Source organism: Nicotiana tabacum, chromosome 10 (genome assembly GCF_000715075.1).
Source record: "Nicotiana tabacum cultivar K326 chromosome 10, ASM71507v2, whole genome shotgun sequence".
Lineage (NCBI taxonomy): Eukaryota > Viridiplantae > Streptophyta > Magnoliopsida > Solanales > Solanaceae > Nicotiana > Nicotiana tabacum.
This window is the reverse complement of record NC_134089.1, coordinates 171,286,113-171,290,811: the sequence shown is the minus strand read 5'-3', so window position 1 is coordinate 171,290,811 and position 4,699 is coordinate 171,286,113.

Below are 4,699 nucleotides of genomic sequence, written 5' to 3'. Positions count from 1 at the left end.
TAATCATTTAACATGTGATTGGAGAAACGAAATTGTTGCCTTTTTACAGCACGGTACCGTGCCTAATGACAAAGGAAAGGCTCGCGTGCTTCGTAAAAAAGCTGCTCGATATTGTTTATATCAAGGAAATCTTTATCAAAGATGTTCGGTGGACCACTAGCAAGGTGTCTCGGACCCTCTCAAACAGAATATGTGATGAGAGAAGTGCACGAAGGACATTGTGGGAATCACGCAGGGGGACGGTCACTGGTAAGAACATTAATTCGCACAGGATATTATTGGCCTAAGATGGAAGAAGAAGCAACCAGTTTCGTGTCCAAATGTGATAAATGTCAAAGGTACGACAACAATATGCACAGACCAGCTGAGTTACTACATCCTGTTATAGCCCCGTGGTCCTTTATGAAATGGGGAATGGATATCGTAGGTCCACTTCCACAAGCAAAAGGTCAGGTAAAGTTTCTACTTGTACTTACAGATTATTTCACTAAATGGGTAGAAGAAGGGGCATTTAAACAGGTACGAGAGAAGGAAGTTAAAGACTTCATATGGCGAAATATAATATGCCGCTTTGGAGCACCAAAGGAGATCGTGGGTGACAATGGACCACAATTCATTGGAGCTCAAATCACAGAATTTCTTCAAAGTTGGCAGATCAAAAGGATAACGTCTACGCCATACCATCCAGTAGGTAATGGACAAGCGGAATCTACTAACAAAGTCATTATCAACAACTTGAAGAAGAGGTTACAGGATTCAAAAGGTAATTGGCCTGAGGTGTTACCTGGAGTATTATGGGCTTATCGTACAACGACCAAAACAGGCACTGGAGAAACACCATTTTCAATGGTTTATGGTGCGGAAGCCTTAATTCCAGTTGAAATAGGTGAGCCAAGCACACGGTACGATCAGGCAACGGAGGAATCTAATGATGAAGAGATGCGGGTCAACCTTGATTTACTTGAAGGAAGAAGAGAAGCTGCATTGATAAGGATGACAGCACAAAAGCAAGTAATTGAACGATATTATAATAGGAAAGCACGCCTCAAATTTTTCAAAATTGGGGACTTCGTGCTTAAAAAGGTGTTCCAATCTGCAAAGGCTGCTAACTCAGGAAAGCTAAGTCCAATGTGGGAAGGACCGTACAAAGTCCGTGACATTGCGGGAAAAGGAGCATACCAGTTGGAGACAATGGACGGCAAAGTTTTACCCTCACATTGGAATGCCGTCCACTTAAAAAGATATTACTTTTGAGAAAGTACCTACGGTCAGGTATCACCATGTTAAAATTTCTCTCTTGGATTATTAATATTTTACTAACGATTTTAGATGCTAGGCAAAACACCCTAACTCGTGCCAAATGATGAGTCACAACCTGCAAGGCAAAATGGAGTATTCTTAAATTCCTAGCCCAGGGTTACAATTAATCTGATGGAAATACACACGAGTTAGGCAGTCTTCATCTATAATCGCACCTTCGAGTCCTGTATATCTTTCTGTTTCAGGAAAAGGGCCAAAGTAAAAGAAATAAACAAGTGCTCGAGGCTTCATACTTCACTGCTCAAACACTTGGGGGACTACATATTGTACACAGATACGTGTAGAAGTGCAGATACGAATATCGAACAAAAGTCGGCCACAAAGAGACAAGTGTTGAGTAAAAGTTACGAAGTCTTCAGCATTCATGAGAATAACAGAGTCATCTCTCAAAACTCATAAACAAAGTCACCTCTCAAACCCTTCTTAATGTATAAAGATAGGGTCATGACTATGTACTGAAACAGGTTATGAAGAAAAACCTTGTTTATTCTATGTTATGTACAAATCTGTTGCAAAAAAAAACAGTTACGAGAAAGTTGGTTAATAGTCAAACACTTGTTAAAGTTCATGAATAGAAACTTGCCAAAGTTGTTTCATACAAAACGTGTGTATTCCTATTTCTTTCATCGTATTATAAACACCATTATGAAGTTGAGACGTCTTCTTCATTAAGTGTCGATAAAATAAAAGGGCCCTCTTTTATAAGCCTCATGTTGATAATCCATGAGAAGAATCATAAAGCATTTTAAAAGAATAAAAATGCTAAGCTATTCTATAAGTCCTAGATAAATGGGCAAGAATAAAATATACGGAAGTACCAATAAAAACTTCTTAATATAAAAGACTAAGTACAAACTTAGTCAGCAAAATATTTATTTTTTACAAATGCCCCATTATGATAACTGGGGACTTCGTCAAAACATCCCTTAAAGTTGCCAAGGGATAACACCAACAATTAATAAAAACAAAAACAGCAATATCATTTTCAGCTAGTCACTGAAGGGGTTGGAACATCAGAAGTTGCAATTTCATTTTCAAGAATCACAGGAGCTTCAGCTTCTATGGAATGTGTCATAGAAGTTTCACCCTCGGGAGCCGAAATTGCAACCTCAATTGCTGCAGTAGCCACTTTTTCATTTAAAAGCTCTTCCGTTCCAGGAGCTTCAAGTGCAGGAGAAGGAGTATCAACAAGTTGTTGACTTTTCTCGATAGTGTCTAAGACTTTGGCTAATTCAGATTGCAAATCGAAGCTTTCCTGAGCAGCTTCCATCAGAGCATCGCGGCGAGATTTCAGGAAAGCCCAACTCACCTCTATGTTGAAGTTCTCCTCCAGAAGTCCATACTCCCTTTCCCACATAGCAAGATCATTCTTCAATATTTGATGTTCAGCTAAATGGGAATCAAGGGAAGCTTCAAGGGAGGCATGAGAGCTCTTCAAAGCTTGAATCTCGTCAGAGGAGGTATGTAAGTCAGCTTGAGCTTGAGTCAAGCTTTGCACTAATTCTCCTGCATATTCTTCTTTCTTGGCTAAAAGTGCCTTAAGCTCCCTGACTTCTTCACTAGCCTTTGATAATTGTTCTGACATTGAGCACTCCAAAAGCTCTTTATCTCTTTTAAATTGGCTTGAAGAAGCCTTGGCAGTCGCTAGTTCAGAAGTCAAACCACGTTTTTGCTGCTCCAAGAGATTTCTACTTTTTTGCAACTCCTCTATGGTCCCCTGAGCATTCTCAAATTGTTCTTTCCAATTAGCTTCTTCAAGCTGGGCTCTCCTAGCTATTTCCTCAGCCTCATGGATGGATTTTTCAGACTCACGGGTTTTTCTTTCCAGAAGGGAAATTCTTCCCATCAATTCGGTACCAATAAGGTTAGCCTACAGAGACAACTCATAGAAATGAGGATTTGTAAGATCGAAAATAAAAAACTTGTTGGTAAAGGAAAAATACCTTCAAAGTAGAATGACCTATGTCATTCATCAGAGTCAGGCAGCTGTGGCTCTCCATCTTCTTCTTCTCAATATCACCGATTAGAGGCTCAAGCCAAACATCAGCTCTACCAATCTTTCTCAAAAGGCTATCGTTAGCAGGAACTTCAAGAGTAACACTTCTCATAGCCATGGTTCTACTGCTAGAACCTGCCTCTGTATGCTGAATGAAGGGAGGAGGAGCCATGGAAGGAGGAGTAGTAGAAAAGGAAAACACAGCAGCGGGAGCCATAAGAGTCAAAGAAGGGATGGAAGGAGAAGATGAAGAAACTGGCACAGGAACGGAAGTAGGTACAGTTGAAACTGGCAAAGGAATGGAGGAAATAGGAACGAATGAGGAGAGAGGAGCTTCATCAAAAACAGGGCCGGGCTCACTACTCTCAAAACCACTATCAAAAAGACGATGAGTTAATTCATTGGTATCTTTTGGCACGGTGTCCTCGTCAGAATGAATCAAAACAGGCTCGGTGGACGAAGTTTGAGCAGGGGTATCCTCAATTTCATCACTATTAATGATTCGTCTCCTAACTCTTGGCCTGGAAATTAAAGAGGTATCTTCCTCTTCCTCATTCTCAGAACTTTCTCCTATAGCTTTCCTTTTGGGAAGCGAAGCTCGAGCTTTGTTCAAATCAAGTGCAGCATTAGCAGACATGCGAATGGCCATAGCTACTTCAGCTGTCATTCCTCTAACACCAAATCCTGATCAAAAGAAGGATACATAATCAACATTGAGAAAAAGGTGCTTGGCATGTAAAAAAACGTGTAAAATGGGACATACCATGTGTTTTCACCTTTCAGCCATGTAAAGAAGAAATTGATTTCCAAGTTCTTTGATCCTTAGGAGCAATCTTCAAAATTGAATCTACCCAACCACAGAAGTTAGGAATAAGTTCCACATCTCCCATGGTTGCTACAAAAAAACAAAAAGAGACGAAGTGAGAAAAAGAATCAGAATTCTCAAAAAGAGGTACGGTAAATAAAAGGAAACTTACATGCAAAATTCCACTTCTCAGGAAAGGGAATATTTGTTTCACCAAGCAAGTCCACCGTACGTACAGCAACGTAACGGGTGTAGCATCCACGATCCTTGTCATCTTCAGGGTTTACCAAAACCTTTTTGCTTCTTGCAGTTAAGGTAAAAACCCCATGGCGCATTAAATTGGGATGGTATAAATGAATAAGGTGAGAAAGGGTGAAGTCAACATTGGCTTTGGCAGATAAGTATATCAGACAAGCCACTGCTCTCCACACTAGGGGACCGACTTGGGCCAAACAGATTTTAAAGAAATGACAAAAGTTAATAATGACTGGGTCAACCGGAGGATTAAAACCCAAAGTAAATGGGTAAGTATAAACGAAAGAATAACCATTTCTAAAGGAAGAAATTCTTTGATTTGA